Source organism: Panthera uncia, chromosome E1 (assembly GCF_023721935.1).
Source record: "Panthera uncia isolate 11264 chromosome E1, Puncia_PCG_1.0, whole genome shotgun sequence".
Lineage (NCBI taxonomy): Eukaryota > Metazoa > Chordata > Mammalia > Carnivora > Felidae > Panthera > Panthera uncia.
This window is the reverse complement of record NC_064814.1, coordinates 17,132,234-17,148,785: the sequence shown is the minus strand read 5'-3', so window position 1 is coordinate 17,148,785 and position 16,552 is coordinate 17,132,234. Positions and strand designations below refer to the sequence as shown.

The 16,552-nt window shown below is 43.8% G+C and overlaps 1 protein-coding gene and 1 long non-coding RNA gene across 5 annotated transcripts in view; one reads left to right on the top strand and one right to left on the bottom strand.

The window, feature by feature from the left end:
- TEX2 (testis expressed 2) overlaps positions 1-16,552 on the top strand; it is a 105,306-nt gene that overhangs the window by 18,106 nt on the left and 70,648 nt on the right. Inside the window, exon 1 of one of the 4 annotated variants that reach the window (XM_049637641.1) lies at positions 13,022-13,186. The exons of the other annotated variants lie outside the window; for them this stretch is intronic. The gene's annotated coding sequence lies outside the window, so the exon portion shown is untranslated. Of the gene's footprint in view, positions 1-13,021; positions 13,187-16,552 lie in introns of those variants that run through there. 4 annotated transcript variants of the gene reach the window in all.
- LOC125927370 (uncharacterized) lies at positions 5,438-12,744 on the bottom strand. Its single transcript, XR_007459316.1, has 2 exons — positions 12,527-12,744; positions 5,438-5,607 (listed from the first exon to the last, which is right to left on the bottom strand). It is a non-coding gene; the product is annotated as an uncharacterized LOC125927370 (long non-coding RNA).

Below are 16,552 nucleotides of genomic sequence, written 5' to 3'. Positions count from 1 at the left end.
AACGATATATTTATTTTCTGTACTGTATGGAATTTTCTGAAAAGGACATAAACAGGTTACTTAGGTATTAAGTGCAGTGTTCATTCATTCATTCAACCAATAAATATTTAAGTGCCTACTATGCACAACATTGGGAACACACCAGTGAATAAACTAAGTTTCTGCCCTCATAGAGCATGTATTCTGTGGGCTGAGAGGTAGCAAGTAAGTAGCCATATAACACAATGTTAGGTAGTAATATTGTTCTTTAAAATAAAGAGAACCAGGAGGTAGGGAGGCCGTGCTTTAAGGTTAAGGTTGTCAGGAGAGTCTTCGTCTGGAGGAGACATTAGAGTTGAGTCCCGCTGTTAATTAATAATTTTGGGGAGTAACACTCGTCTTTCGGGCCGTGGAATTCAGTGAGGCTTCTTTGTAGAGATTTTTTTTTAAGTTTATTTGTTTGTTTTGAGAGAGAGAGGGAGAGAACATGAGCAGGAGAGGGGCAGAGAGACAGGGAGAGGGAGAATCCCAAGCAGGCTCTACACTGTCAGCACAGAGCCCAATGAGGGGCCTAATCTCACAAACCATGAGATCATGTCCTGAGCCGAGATTAAAAGTCAATGCTTAACTGACTGAGCTACCCAGGGGCCCCTTCTTTGCAGAGATTTTGACTGATTAATTTGAAGGATTTTTGAGGAGTTGGGACTTTGGTATCCATGACCTTTTGAGAGAATGACTGACCTTATCTGCTTGGTAACCTCTTTTGCTTACTATCACTTTTCCTGTGGCAAGAACAGGAGGAGAAATAAAGTTGCCTCTGGCTGTCCTCTTGGTGGTTCAAAGCCCACCAAGCATCTCCCTGCTCTCAGGTTGGCTTTGAGCTTTTGGCCACCGAGCCTGGTTTTCTGATGTTACGCATGCCTGGCGGTCTTTAAAATGAACAAACTGACTCTTCACTTGTTACTCCACAAAGTCTGACAACCTGAATGCTTTCCTTGGAAGGGTCCCCACATCCAAAGGCCAACTGACCTGAGACTGGCCATGAGTTCCAGATACAGGGACCTGGGTACAGGGTGACAGGTTATAGCTATTGGCCTAAGGCTATTTTTGCCCCCTCCCAATGTAGTTTTTTTTTGAAGGGGCAGAGAGAGAGAGGGAGAGAGAGAATCCCAGGCAGGCTCTGCGCTGTCAGCATAGAACTCATGGGGCTCGAACTCATGAATGGTGAGATCATGACCTGAGCCGAAATCAAGAGTTGGATGCTTAACCAACTGAGCCACTCAGGTGCCCCTTTCCTGAATGTCATTTTTTTTTTTAATGCTCTGTTTATTTTTGAGAGAGAGAGAGCACAAGCAAGAGAGGGACAGAGAGAGAGGGGGACAGAGAATCTGAAGCAGGCTCTGTGCTGACAGCAGTGAGCCCGATGTGGGCTCAAACTCATATACTGCGAGATCGTGACCTGAGCCAAAGTTGGAGGCTCTACCGACTGAGCCACCCAGGTGCCCCTCCTGAATGTCATTTTTAATTGAATGTCATTTGATTTCATTGAAAAAATCAATCTTCTAGGAAATAGTATATAGTAAAACCTTGGATCACAACTTGTTCTGCGAGTGTTCTGTAAGATGAGCAAACGTTTCCAATAAATTTTAACTTGACAAATGAGCGATGTCTTAAAAAAAAAAATGAGCGATGTCTTCATAACCAGTATCTGCATAAGGGCCACAATGGACAGACCCAGTACCATACATCTTCCTTTCATCCGTACAACATCCTGTTGTTATTGCCACCTCTTTGCAGACCAGGACAGTGACGACACCTGCGAAGGGAGGAAGAGGGCTAGCCCTCCAAGGAGAAGCCTGTGTAAGGGCTTATGTGGAACTCCTTTCATCCCCACACAGCTGCTGTGAGGTAGACTTTATTCTTCCCATTTTGTAGATAAAAAACTGAAGCTCGAAAATATTATGTACCTAACTTGAGGTCACACAGCTGGTGAGGGGCTGAGCTGGGGTTTGCTCCCCATCTGAGTTGGAAAAGCATGCTCTTACCACCCTGGCAGGCGCCTGCCTCAGCTCCCTGAGGCCACCTGTCCCTTGCTCCCCTCTTCCCTCTGTAACTCCTGCTCTGCCCTCCTCCTCTTCAGTGTCCCCTCAGCCACTTTGCCAGGTCCCTGAGCCAGCAACCCACCTGAGAGTCTGTGTCAGGGCTGGGTGTTGGGGGCTGGACCGTGGGCAGCAGTCCCAAGTTGAGCAGTGCTTCAAGATATTTGGAGGGCTAGTAGACCGTAAGCATTTGTTGACAAAGACCTTTATACACACATCCACACATGCATTATATACATATACTGACATACATGTGTATGTGTAGGTGGCGATACAGAGGAAAATTAAGCTCTCTCTAGCATATCGACACGCTTACCTTTATAAACGTTGTGTAATCAGTGTGTGTATTAGTTTGTGTTTTTTTCCTCATTTATCGTGATTTCACTTGCATATTCCCCCATTTCTATATAATTTACACACTCTTTGTAAGGACTATGTAATATTTCCTGTTAACATACAGGATACTTGGTTGACTGAGGTATTAAGCTTTGTGGCCTGGCAAGGAATGTACGTGATAGCATTTCTTCTTCAGGGAAAAAAGTTCTGAGTTTGGCTTAAGAATAAGTGGTTTTTGAAAAATTGTTCTGTAAGTTAGAGGCGGCTTATTCACCATAGTTTCAGTGGATTTGGGCTGGAAACATGCAGTAGGCATTTGATGAAAAACAAACATTTGTTTTTTCCAGATCTGAGTTTACATTTGGATCCAAATTTTATAAGCAATCACAACTAAACCTTATAAAGCATTTTTGGGTGTGATTTGTTTGTTTGTTTGTTTGTTTGTTTGTGTATGAGAGCAAGAGAGCACGAGCAGTGGGGGGGGGGGGGGGGCGGCGCAGAGAGAATCTTAAGCAGACTCCATGCCTAGCGAATAGCCCAACGTGGGGCTCAATCCCACAACCCTGGGATCTTGACCTGAGCCAAAATCAAGAGTCAGACGCTCAACCAACTGAGCCCCTCGGGCACCCCTTGGGTGTGATTTATATGTCCAACCAGGCAAAAACCCTTTAAGAAGCCGAAACAGAGACAATTGAATTGACAAAGAAAACTCTTTAAAAATTAAGGTTATCTTGAGGCTAAGAATGTAATTGCTGAACTACAGGTGATAACAGAAAACACCTTCCAAAACAAACGTCCCAATTTTCAACCTCTACAGCAGAGGATCAGTGCCAAGGAAATAGCTGCTTCTTCCTCTTCCTGGTGGTGGTGGGCATTGGTAAAGGGAGTTGCCTAGACCTGTTTGCTTTGCATTTCTGCCCTTACTGGCAATGATGCCTTAGGCAAGTTTCTCAGCTTCTTCGTCTCCCATTCCTCATTTGAAATGAAAACACAATTCCAGCCTCTTAGGGCCACAAAGATGGAATGAGGAGTGTCTTGATGTCTCTGGGACTTAAATCTTCATTCAGAGTTTGTTTTCCATAACTCAGAACTTTGAGTGAATTAGTGCATGCCAAGTGAGCTGTCTGGGTGATGCCAAGATCTCCCCCTGCCCTCCCCCCACCTCCCCCGGCCAACTCCTCATTTTAGGAAACTTATTTTTCCTGCTCCATTTTGAAATTTCTTGTTTGCTGCCTGGTTTAAATTAGGGTCCCAAAAGTTGAAGATTTTTTTTGCATGTGTAGGATAGTAGATGGCATTCAATTTCTCTGAAAGACGTTCCAAAAAGTTGAACGTAGGCAGACATTTCTGAAATGGTTTTATTACATATGTTACCTGCACAGTATCGTTAGAGGTCACTTCAAGAAAATACTTCGTCATTCAACGAATTCTCTTTCTACTGGTTTTGGGTATTTGTAAAGAATGATTAGTCTCCCTTCTGGGTGGATGTGTAATAGTATTAGTTATTGAATCAGAACTTTCAACACCTTTCTGACACTTACCTTTGGAGGCCACCAAGTGTCAGACTCAAGATGTCCCAAATTGGGGGTGCCTGGGTGGCTCAGTCGGTTAAGTGTCTGACTTTTGATTTTGGCTCAGGTCATGATCTCATGGTTCATGGGATCGACCCCTGTGCTGGGCTCTGTGCTGACAGCATGGAGCCTGCTTGGGGTTCTCTCTCTTTCCCCCCTCTCTCTTTGCCTCTTCCCCACTTGCTTGCACTCTCTCTCTCTCTCAAAATAAATAAATAAACATTAAAAAAAAGATGTTCCAAACTGCACCTACTCCGTTCCCCCTAAACCTGATCCTTCTCTTATTCCCAGACATGATAAATGGGACCACTGACCACTGTCTCTCTTGTAAGCCTAAGGCTTGTCCTTGGAAATACCTTCTTCCTCCTTCCCTAGCCCACCCACCAAATCCCACCCATTTCATCTTCTCTCTCTCAGGCCCCTTGTCTCATCTCCACAGCCACCTCCCTTGTCTGGGCTACTGTCACCTTTCACCTAAAATGTAAGAGTGTAACTGACCTTTCTGAGTCCCTTCTTGTCCCTTTCCAGTCTGTTTTCACACTGCACCGAGTGAGCTTTTCAGAACGTGCATCTGATCACCTCCGTACCTGCCTCTAGACAACATACAGTGACCCTTCAGCTGTTCCTCATTGCTCTTGGTGTGGCCTTCAAAGTCCTGCATGACCTGGTCCCTGCCTACCTTTCCAGTCTCATGCTGTGTCCACTGTACCCACATTCAAGGGGCTTCTTTGTATTCCTCTGTTAGGTTGTGCTCCTGCCTCAGGTCCCTTGCTCATGCCATGCTCCCTTCTGGACTGCCCGCATTACAGTCCTGGCCAACTCAGACTCATCCTTGAGATGTCAGCCCAATTCCCACTTGCTCCAGGGACCCTTCCGTGACTGATCCTCAAACTGATTAGGTTTCCCTACAGGCTGTGCCCTCCTGGTACCCTTCACGTTACTTCAGAGCCCTTGCGTTGATTATTCGATGATATCTCTCACAGCCCTTCTCTAAGCTCCCTGAGGGCTATTCCAGTACTGCTTTGCGCATTGTAAGGCAGGATACAAATGGCAAGTACCGGATGCTAAATTGTGGTCTCTGCTCTTAGAGCTTAAATCCCACATGTGCAGCTAGAAAGGTTTGGCTGAAATTAAAATGTTTGTGCAAACAGACCTGTAACAGTGCATAAATTGTGAAGTCAGGAGAGCCTTAGGGCGCCTGAGCGGCTCAGTTGGTTAAGCATCTGACTTCAGGTCATGATCTCACAGTTCGTGAATTCGAGCCCCGCATCAGGCTCTCTGCTGTTAGCATGGAGCCTGCTTTGGATCCTCGTCTCCCTCTCTCTCTCTCTGCCCTTCCCCTGCTTGCGCTCGCTCGCGTGCGCTCTCTCTCCCTCTCTCTCTCTCCCTCTCTCAAAAATAAATAAAATAAACATTTAAAATAAAAGAGAGAGCCTTAGATCTACAATCAACTCCAAATTCTTGTTTTATAGACATAATAAATTGAGAAGAAAATAAGAGCTTGTCTTTGGATGTTGTTTTTGAAGTCAGTTTCCATATGGTAGTCCCTGAAGACATTTAGATGAACATTTTGTGGGGTAGTTTACATAGGGAAAATCTGTGGTAGCAGCTGCCTGAGATGGCTAGTATAAAAGGGAAGACAGATATCAATAAAGTCACCAGGTAATCAATAACGTGGATGGAACATTTGCTACACAGCCTCATCTGATGTAGCCTCTCACTGTCTCAGGGAAGTCCCAGCTAATCGTGACTGACTTCCCTAGGATGGAAATATGTTCCCATAGCACACAAAAAGGGATGTGCAGTATTTTTAGGGTTTTCTTAAAATTTTAGTACATGCAATAGAACATTTACTTATATACAGCAATAAAGTAGGGGAGGTGGGGAGACCACGTAGTGCTGAGGGCTGATTAGGTCCTGCCGGATTTCTTTTTGCTGTAAACTGTGGTGTACTATACTATAAGAAAGTCTTCCCGATGTGGAGCATATTTCCTTAATAGGTTGATTGTCATCCCAAGCAGGCTTTGAGGGGCCTATAACAATACAACTAAGTATTTTATAGTCTGTTCTGTGAATTACTACAAGTTGCTTTGTTTTGTTTTTTAAGGTAGATTTCACACCAAGCGTGGAGCCCAACGTGGGTTGGGGCTTGAACTCACAACCCTGAGATCCAGACCTGAGCTGAGATCAAGAGTCGGATGCTGAATCCCGTACTGGGACTTTTTAAAAAGTACTTTTCAGGGCACCTGGGTGGCTCAGTCGGTTGAGTATCTGGCTCTTGATTTCGGCTCAGGTCACGATCTCATGGTTCATGGGTTTGAGCCCCATCACAGGCTCTGCACTAAGAGTGCAGAGCCTGCTTGGGATTCTCTCTCTGCCTTCCCCCGCTCACTCGTGCTTGTGTGTGTGTGCATGCGTGCATGCTCTCTCTCCCTCTCTCAAAAATAAATAAATAAACTTAAAAAAAAAAGTACTCTTCATTGCTTTCCTGAGGTGTCTTTAGACTCAGGGTTCCCCCTGGAGTTGATGCTCTCCCTGGACAGACGGTGTGAAGGTCTTTGTCTTTCAATGATGGGCTTGGCGTGCAGCCAGTGCTCAATAAATGTTGAATAGATGTAAGTCTTTATTGAAGCACAGAGCACCTGTAGAGAGCTTCTGTTGACCATGGATTGATTTGTCCTTGGAAATAACCTGAGCGAGGCAGTAAGTGCAGAGGTGTAGAGCATGGCCTTGGACCGTGAGCCCTGGCTCTGCTAGTCAGTAGTTTTGTTGCCTTGGTAAGTTGCCTAAACCACTTTCGTCCTTTTCCCACATCTGCAAAATGTGAGAAGAATAATAGTACTTACCTCTCCGAGTTGTTTGGTTTAAACGAGATCTTCTTGGTAAGGCCTTGAGGCCTCGAGGCCTGTGTAAAAGTTAACGTCTCAGCTCAGAAAGTGGCTGCATAAAGTTTTTGGATGAAAAAAACCCTTCTATTTTCTGAAGATAACCATGTGGCATCTTTATTTAAATAGAATAATTGCCAGGGCACGTGGGTGGCTCAGTAGGTTAAGTGTCTGACTTCGGTTCAGGTCATGATCTCTCAGTTAGTGGATTTGAGCCCCACGTCAGGCGCTGTGCTGACAGCCCAGAGCCTGGAGCCTGCTTTGGGTTCTGTGTCTTCCTCTCTCTCTGCCCCTCCCCAGCTTGCTCTCTCTCTCTCTCTCTCTCTCTCTCTCAAAAATAAACATTAAAAAAATTTTTTTAATAAAGTAACTGCCAAACAGGTCTTTGAGAAGAAATAATAATATTCCGTTGGTGTTCTTTACTCCATCCTGTCCATGGGGAGAGAGCCCTGTGGTTAATTATAACATTTCTATGCTGTCAGTGCCCAAGCTTCACAGTTTATGAAGTGCTGTCCCATTTATTCTTTCTCCTGGCAATTTGAGGGCTGGGCTTTCACCATCACGACTCTCATTTGACAGATCGGAAGATGCAGTCCCGGTGAGGCCACTCCCGAGATGTGGCACTTCCCAGCTAGTCTCAGCTGCCCCAGGCTCTGCTTTTGGGTGTTGAATTTTTGCTGTGGGACTTTATGGTATCCTAATTACACATGGATGGCCGGAAAATGCTGCTTCTGTTTTGGCATTTTGCTTTGGCCGAGTGTACTCCCTGAGGACCCACAGAAGCTGGAGGGCGAAGCCCAACAACACAGCGCTAATCATCTGGAAAGGGCAGGAAGCTGCTTCTAGGCAGTTGTTGGGCCCATGAGCAGAACATCATCAAGATCTCAACTTTACAGCATTCTCTTCTTTGAAACGTCACATGGGGCCCCAGTACAGCCATCAGGTTTATAGTGCCTCCAGAATTAGATTAGGCAGTTTGGTTCTAAGCCGTGTACTCGTATTTCTGGTTATGAACCGCTCCTGGTGCTTATTCCCCCTTATCTACCAAGAAACAGCTTTTTCTCGTTACTTTGTGCATCCACATTTGTTTTTTGTTTTTGTTTTTTTTTTTTCATTTGCCCTTCATTGCTGCCTTCTGTCTTGCTTTTGGTCCTTGAGACAGCAATGAAACAGACCTTCAGGAATGGACAGCTGTGGAGGCCCTCCCTGGCTGGGGTCAGCTCTATACCTAGGGTCTGGGTTGGGGTCGGGTTGGTGGGGGGTGGAAACTAGGACCAGCCCCAGGAGATGAGGCCACAACTCAAGGGGCAAACAGTGCAGTCAGGTGTATCAAAGACCAAGAGCAAAACTCAGTCCAGTTGTGTCCTATGCCCATGGAAGCAGTGGCCCACCTCTGATTCCTCATCTGAAATGAGGCTCTCTTGATTTCACAATTTATACTCTGTTACAGGTCTGAGGTAGTTCACTGATTAACCTTGACAGAGAGACACCTCCCCGCCCTTTTACTGTAGGTACAGAGCAGTTGCCTCTTACAAAGCAGTTGCTTCTAAGGCAGTGCCTTCTAACATAGATGTAGACTGGATCAACTAGTTACTGGTGCTTAGGAATGGCAGGTACTGTATTTCCAATTGACTTCCTGGTGGTTTCATCACCCTTTCCCGTGTGTGTGTGTGTGTGTGTGTGTGTGTGTGTGTGTGTAAGTTAGTAAGTATAATGTGTTCCTGATATTCTAAGTTGATTTAGACCAGTGAGTCTCAATTCCATGGTAGATATTGAGGGGCATGTGTGTTCACCTACATAGGCTGTGATTACCGGGGAATTTTTTCAGATTATTTGTCTTCTGATCCCCCTCTTCTCAATTATGATAAGCCCTGAGATGGGCAGGGGTGGTTGAGTCTTTTGCATGAACACATTTCCTAAGATTTTCTGGTACATTTCCCCTCCGCCCAATCCTAAGATTCATTTGCCCTTTGATTACTAGGAATAAGAAGGTGCTTAGAGCTGGCTAATCGGCTGTCCCACCAGTTTCCTAGGTAGAGCTGACCTAGGCTGGTGGTTCCAACCTGACAACTGCTAAGAAACCCCATGGGAGCCAGGGGGCCGTTTTCAGCATTTCAAAAGGCTTAATAGAAACTATGCATTACCCAGGATGAGGACACAAAAGCTACCCAAATCATCAAGTTTCTTTTCTTCTGTTTGGAATTGCAAGCCTGTATGGTTTCATGCTGATTCCAAGTTCTGATTGGCTGTAGGTGACATAATAAGAATTTCTGAGACAGGATTGGTCTAACTCTAGACATTGTTATTAGAGGTAGTATCGGGTCTCCCTCCTTAAACTGAATGTTCTCTCACTACCTTTTAGAATGAGGTTGACCTTGACTATCAGAGTTAAGCAACTGATTGTTTCTTGCTTACTTAGCAATGCTTATCATCATTACACCTGTGTCAGTGATTTGATTTCATAATGTTATTGTAAACCCTTTATGAATGTGGATTATTGGTTAAAATTTAGATCAGCATTGAAATGGAAAAATAGTAAACAGAATTAGCCAATCACTGTTAAACATCATTTGCTAGAATCTGGCAAAAATATGTGGCCAAAGTGGGGAAGGGACGGAAAAAAAGAGGTTGGTGGAACCACAGACCTCATTCAGCACCTTCATTTTAAAAGTGGTCCTTTTAACCAGCCCTGCAGTAAAAGCAAAAAATACAACTTACAGTAAAGCGCCGACTGTTAATATTTAGTCTCTGTAGCCTCCTAGGATCCTGTTAGTTGTATGTTCTTTCTTGTTTGTTTGTTTTAATGCTCACCGTCCCAACTTCTGCTTTTTCATGTTGCACTACAATTTATAGACCTTTCCATATTTCTGTTTTGCCCTTGTGTTTATAATTCTTAATGGTCACAGTTGCCAGAACTAAACCTGAAGTCAGACAGGACAGTCTCTAGTTTAGGTGGTTAGAGAGGCTGGAGACCAGCCATTTGGTCCTTGATAACATGGCCCAATGGGCAAGGATAACGAAGATGTGCCCCGCCTGCTGTGGATGCTGATACTAAGAATTTACATATGCTAAATGGTATTTCTTAATTTTCCCAGCAGCCCTTCTGAAGTAGGCACTGTTACCTCCATTTTTCTCCAAAAGAAACAGAGGCTTTTTGCAGTAATTTGTCCAGTCACACACTGGTAAGCAGTGTAGCAGGGATCTGAAGCTGGAATGCTTGAGTTTGAATTCTTAACCAGGTTTCTCTGACTTCAGAAAACTCCCCACCTTCCACCTTAATCTTCCCAGCACACCTATTAATGTGTATTAAGGTCACAGAGACTTGACATTAAAGCAAGAGCAAATGCTGCAGGCGAGCGGGAGCTTCTGGAACTTCCCATCTGCATTAGAGTTTTGTTAGCCTTCCTGGGGGCGGAGTGGGGTGAACGGCCAGCCACATTCAGTCTTGTCTTTAGTTCCATCCTTTTGCTGGCCTTGAAGTTTCTTAGACTTGACTTGGCACAACAGTGACTGCACAAGGTCACCTGAAGCATTTATACAGTACTTTGTGGGGAAATCTTGGCTATTGGTTGCTTTTTGCACTGACCTTAGAACCTAATCCCCACTGAGGAGTGGCCACCAGGTTCCTAATTAGAAGTTATCTGTGTGCCTTGCTCTATTCTCTGGACAAATTTAAAATTTCCCCATGTTCTTGGGGCGCCTGGGTGGCTCAGTCGGTTAAACATCTGACTTCGACTCAGGTCGTGATCTCGTGGTTTGTGAGTTCGAGCCCCGTGTCGGGCTCTGTGCTGACAGCTCAGAGCCGGGAGCCTGCATCAGATCCTGTGTCTCCCTCTCTCTCTCTCTCTGCCCCTCCCCCACTCATACTCATACTCTCTCTCAAAAATAAACAGTAAAAAATATTTTTTCCCCGTGTTCTCCCTGATGCCTTTTGCCATGGCGATGCTTGGAAGTCACCAAAGCAGTTCTGCTGCTGCATGGAGGTGCCCCAGGAGGAAGCATGTCCTCTGACGGCTACCTGGCTCCTATGTGTCTAGGGGCAGAGACAGGTCCAATTCCTCTGTATTTTTCCAGGGTCTTGCTTCTATTGAATGAGAAAATTTTGCACATGAGTTAAAACAGACTCCTGTCCTTGGGCTAGATTGGAAATTGGAGTTCAGATTCTAGAGGTCGGGTTGGAGCAGATGCATGAGAAGTGTTTCGATTTATACCCTGGCTTTTGGCTTCCCATTCTCTAGAATTGTCTCTTTCTGGAGTATGGACAGAGGCCTTCGTCCTGGAATTATCTGAATTCAGAATGTGTTTTTCTTTTGAGTTATCTTCTGCGTGGTTGGAAAGGTACATTTGTATCACGGTTAAGTTACACTGTGGATTGCATACATTTCATGGCCTAGAACCTACTTCCCATGTATTTTCCTTCAGGATAAATGGATTTTGAATTTCACACAACTGACTTACTGATGAACCTTTGAAAGTCAACTACTCTTGGTTGAGAATACACTTGCTGTTGATTACTTGTGTGGCATAAATGTTGTAGGGGGTCAGCTGGGAGGCTGGAGTTGTCTAGGAGGAAGGCCTGGGGTTCAATTCAAGCATCACTGGCTTCATGGAGGATGCTAGCACTTGACAAGGCAAGGCATTTCCAATACAGAGAGCTGCATGAATGGAGGTGGGAAGGAGGAGATAGTTCATCAAACCCAACCAGAACGTTGGGAACACGTTGGAGAGTAACGGAAAATAAGGTTGAGAGAGAGGGTGGCCATGTAATGTTGGACCCTGAAAGCCAAAGAGACACAAGAACACGAAAGGTTTTTGAGCAGAAGAATGACGTGATGAGAGTAGTGTTTAAAGAAGGCAAGCCTGGTGGCAGGATGCCATGTGGGTGGAGATGGGACAGGGGATGAAGCCAGAAGGAAATGTTGAGGTGTGAGGTGATAAAAGAACTCTGTCAAGAGGATGTGGGGAAGAAAAGAGGTTTGGAGAATAAAGAAGGGAACATCAGAGATGACCTTTGGGGTTGGATCCTTGGTGGTTGGAGAATCAGTGGTCCCTAGTGTGGGGTTGGGTTGGGTGGGCAGGAATGAGGGGACAAATGGATCCATTCGGTTTAGAATTAGACCTCTTTGGACCTAGATAAGATCTGTGTGTGGGTGTGGATTAGAGAGGAACAGATAGAAGAATTTCTAGCCAAGGGATGAGAATAGTGATTCGTGTGCATAATTGGGTATGGGAGACAAGACGGCAACTCCTACCACCTTCCCAGTGAATTAGGGGCAGGGCCATCTGCTTAGAGGGAGAAAGGAGGGAGACAAAACTGGAGGCCTGGATGAGAGACAAGGCCTGGAATCGCACCACTAGGAGATCTGACTAAGAAATCAGTGAGCTCATTCAGGAATTTCCTGGAAACAGCAATGTCCTAGTCCAGGTCTGCATGCTCAGATCCCTCCTGACTGGGATCTGGAGAAGTCCGTCCCCCGACCCCCCACCGCAGGTGGGATGGAGGTCCATGGAGAGGTCCATGGCAGTGGGAGTGACTCGCGGGCCTGGGGGTGGGGACGCCTCACAGACAGTGGATAGCAGTGTTAATGATTTACAGAGGGTGGTACACATGGTGGTTTCATCTTAAAAACTAGGCCAGCCCTTCCCTTTCTCTTACCTTGCTCTCTTCCCATTTGAAAACAAAACCAAAAACGCTAGGCAGTGGAGGAGGGAGATCATTTGTCGTGAGAGGGTATGGAGTTGTGTCCCTGTAAGGATAGGTGGGAACCTGGAGGAGGAATAATTTGAATCCAAAAGAGAGTGAAGCTTTCCGTTGCCACGGCACACACACAAGCGCTGAGTATCTGCATCTCGTCTTTTGGAGACTCAGCGAACTCTCCACCTGTGTCCAGAAGAAGTGAGGGATGTTTCCACAGCTGGTCTAAGCAAGACAAGGTCTAGAAGTATTTCTTAATGTGAGATGAACTGTTTCAATATTATTAGAAAAATATTTTGACTTAATTGCCTTAGACACATCCATCAGTTCAAGTGTATTCTGGTTTCCTGTACTTGACTTGAGCAATTGCCAAGAATTTCTCTTGGCGAAATGAGAAAATAAGACTCTAGGTTCTGTTCCATGAATATTGAATCATAGAACCATAGACATAGAGAATTTAGAGCTTTCTGGAAAATTCCTTGAAGACCAGGAGGGTCCCCTCAGTTTACAGTGAAAAAACCCAAGGCCCAGGGAGGTGAAGTGGGTGAGCTCCATCACTGTCATTTGAGTGGCATGGTCTCCCTCCGAGCTCCTGACCCTGCTGCCTCATGGCTTCACTAGGTATGAATTTTCAGTGGCTGATGCTTCTACCAACTGAACAGTTATCAGAATCTCACACTTGGGTGGAACTTTTGGACTTGGTCTATCACTAGGCTGCCTTCAGCTCAAGACCTTCTCTGTCACATCCACAATGGTGGTTGAGTAGGATGGGGGAATGTTATCTGATGGGGCCTGCAGGCAAGTTGGCCTCTTTAGAAGGAACCTCAGTGTGGCCAGTTGGCCATCCAGGACCATGCCTCTGCCAGGAATGCAGTACCTTGTGACTTTGAAGATCTTCATCATGGTCTTGGGTTTCTTGCCTCCTTCCCTTTCCTGATCTTCTGTCCCTCACTTAGAATGTACTCTCAATCCCTGAGTCTCTGTGGTTAGCCCGTCAAGTCTACCAGGGCCAGCTCACATATGCCTCTGTGAAACCTTCATTCAAGTCACATTCACTTACCTCCACCCATTACTTCCTTTCTCAGAGAGTGGAAAAGCTAAGCAATCAGTAGATACGAATGGATTCAGATATATAAACTAGGTTTTCTATAAGGAATCTACACCTAAAATCATTTTTGCACTACATGCTAACTAATTTGAATGTAAATTTTAAAAAGTAAAAAACATAAAATAAAATAAATTTAAAAAAATAAATAAACTAGGTTTTCTTAGCGTACTAATATGATTTGGAGGGGAAAGATCCAAATACTTGACCGTTTATTATGGCTAGGAAATACAGAGAAATTATTGTTCGTATCAGTCCATTTTTCTAAAGAGTTTGATCCTTGTATGAGGAACAGAGAACGGTATGTGTGTTGTATATGCTATTGTCATCATTTTCTGCAATGATTTCAGAGACTGATGCTCTTATGCTGATGAAATGGGGAAGGCCTCCTTGGGAAGTATAAAACCCAGAACTGTAAAGTTAAGAGACTGAGAGATTCAACACCTCAAAATAGAAAACTTTATATATTTAAAAATTAAGTTAAAAGTCAGATCAGAGATGGGGGAAAATATTGCAACACACAGGAGAGAAAGTGGTAACTGTCCATGACTCATAAAGTGAGTAGGAAAAATGCTTGAGCAAAGAAGTATGCATGACTGGTTAACAGAAGAAGGGAAATAGAGGGGGGAAAGCTTGAAGTGATTATCAAAACATTGAGATGCCTTTTTACTATCAATCAGATGGACAAAAATTAAAAACGATGTTCAGTCTTGACAAAAGTTCAAGGTGGATGCTTCATACATCGTTAGCAAATTGGGCGAATTGGCAAGACAGTTCCAAAATTGTAAACAGGCACCTCCTTTGAGCCATCAATTCCACCTCTAAGAATGTACCCTACAGATAGAGTTGCACTTGTATACAAGATTTATAGGAAAGGCTTTTCAAGATAGCATTGTTTCTGATAGTGAAAACTCAAAAAAACCCTCAAATTTCTATCAAAGGAATGAGTAAGTGGATGATGGTATATCTGTACTATGTGGAAAAAGCATGTGCGTGTGTGCGTACCTGCTGACTTCTATAGATAGGCATGGGGAGAAGTCCAAGAAATAGTAAGTGAAAAACAAACTGCAAAGCAATCTGTATAGTATGATCTCATTTAAGACAAAAAAACAGAAACAGTTTTATGTGTTTGTGTGTGTTGATAAATGCAAATAAAACGAGTGGAAGGAAGGATACATTCTAAACTGTTGATTCGAGGGGAGCAGGAGAAAACTTCACTTTTCTTCTGCATACATCTGTTTTAGAAGGTTTCTACAATGAGCTGGAAAACTTGTTTCGAAATTGTACATATGCTATTTAACCCCTAATACCGCTTCTAAAACTATTTACTGAGGAGATAATCAGAGAGGCAGTCAAAGGCTGTGTATCTGTGTATAAAATCATAATGTATTGTAGCATTGTTTGTAACAGCAAAAAATTCCAAGTGATGTGGATGTGATGAAATGGTTCTGTTATAGAATATTCATTTTATCTAGCTATTTAAAATCATGTGTAAAAGAATCTCTGTTGATGTGAGGAAATACTTACAAGCACAGATGACATTTAAGGAATGCTTGTTCTATACCAGGGACCATGCTCAGTGCCTTACATAAATTGTTTTATTTAATCTGAACACTCTTTTACCGTTCCCATTTTACAGATGGAGAAACAGAGGCTTAAGACCCTTAAACAGAGGCTTTAATTTGCCTGAGGGTCACACTCCTCCCAAGTTATTAGAACTGAAGCCAAAGGCCTCATTGATACCCATGTGCTAGATTACTTCTCTGTGGAGTCTTGTGTATAAAAACAGATCGCATGTATACATATGGTGTGACTCATTTTATAAAAATGAATCTTTTCTGTGCCTTAGTTTTCTCATGGGTAAGGTGAGGGAGGGACGGGCTAGTACAATTTTATATTCCAAAGATCGTGATTTTATTTTAAAGATTGGCATGCATTTACATGTAATTTTTTTTCCCACATTTTGGAAGTATTTGGTCTAAAATTAGAAAGTAAAAATTACTGATATGCCCATTATATAGAGAAGACTGGCATTAATGCTGCCTGCTGCCCTCTATTTTTTTTTTTTTTTTTTTGAGCGAGAGAGTGAGTGCAAGAGCATGGGGGAGGGGCAGAGGGAGAGAGAGAACCTTAAGCAGGCTCCACGCCCAGTGCGGAGCCAGACACAGGGCTCCATCTCAGGATGGTGAGATCATGACCTGAGCCCAGATCAAGAGCCTGACGCTTAAACAACTGAGCCACCCAGGCGCCCTCCACCCACCTCTGATTTTGCCTAGTGCATGTATGGAATGAACATTATTGAGGGACTTAATAGTTACTGCAAAATTGTTTTCAGAAAAGTTTTTTTACTAATCATGTTCCAACCATTAGGGCAACAATAATCAGTTTGTCTCAGTGTGCCTTTGAGAGCATCACAGATTATATTTCAGTGATGGTTTTCGATGACTAAAATTGTTTCACTGATTTGTTTCCCAGCTATCTGTTGCTTTCAGTGAGCTGAGCCTTTTTCGTTTGTTTGTTCATTGGCCATTTGAACTTTTAGTTGAATTGCCTGTTTACGTATCTATTGATGCTGTATTGGGAATTATCTATTGATGATACCTTCCTAAACTTGACCATTTAAGACCTTAAGAAAGACTATCAGAAAGTCCTTATAAGGGGAAGTTCCACTCTTAGGTAGATGCATTTTTCTTACAGGGATGGATTGGTGGTCTGTGGTTAACACCTGATTTCTTACTTTCTTTCTTTCTTTCTTTCTTTCTTTCTTTCTTTCTTTCTTTTTTAAGTTTATTTATTTATTTTGAGAGACAGTATGTGCACGAGCACACAAGCATACACTTGTGTGGGGGAGGGGCAGAGAGAGAGCTGGGAAGAGAAAAAGA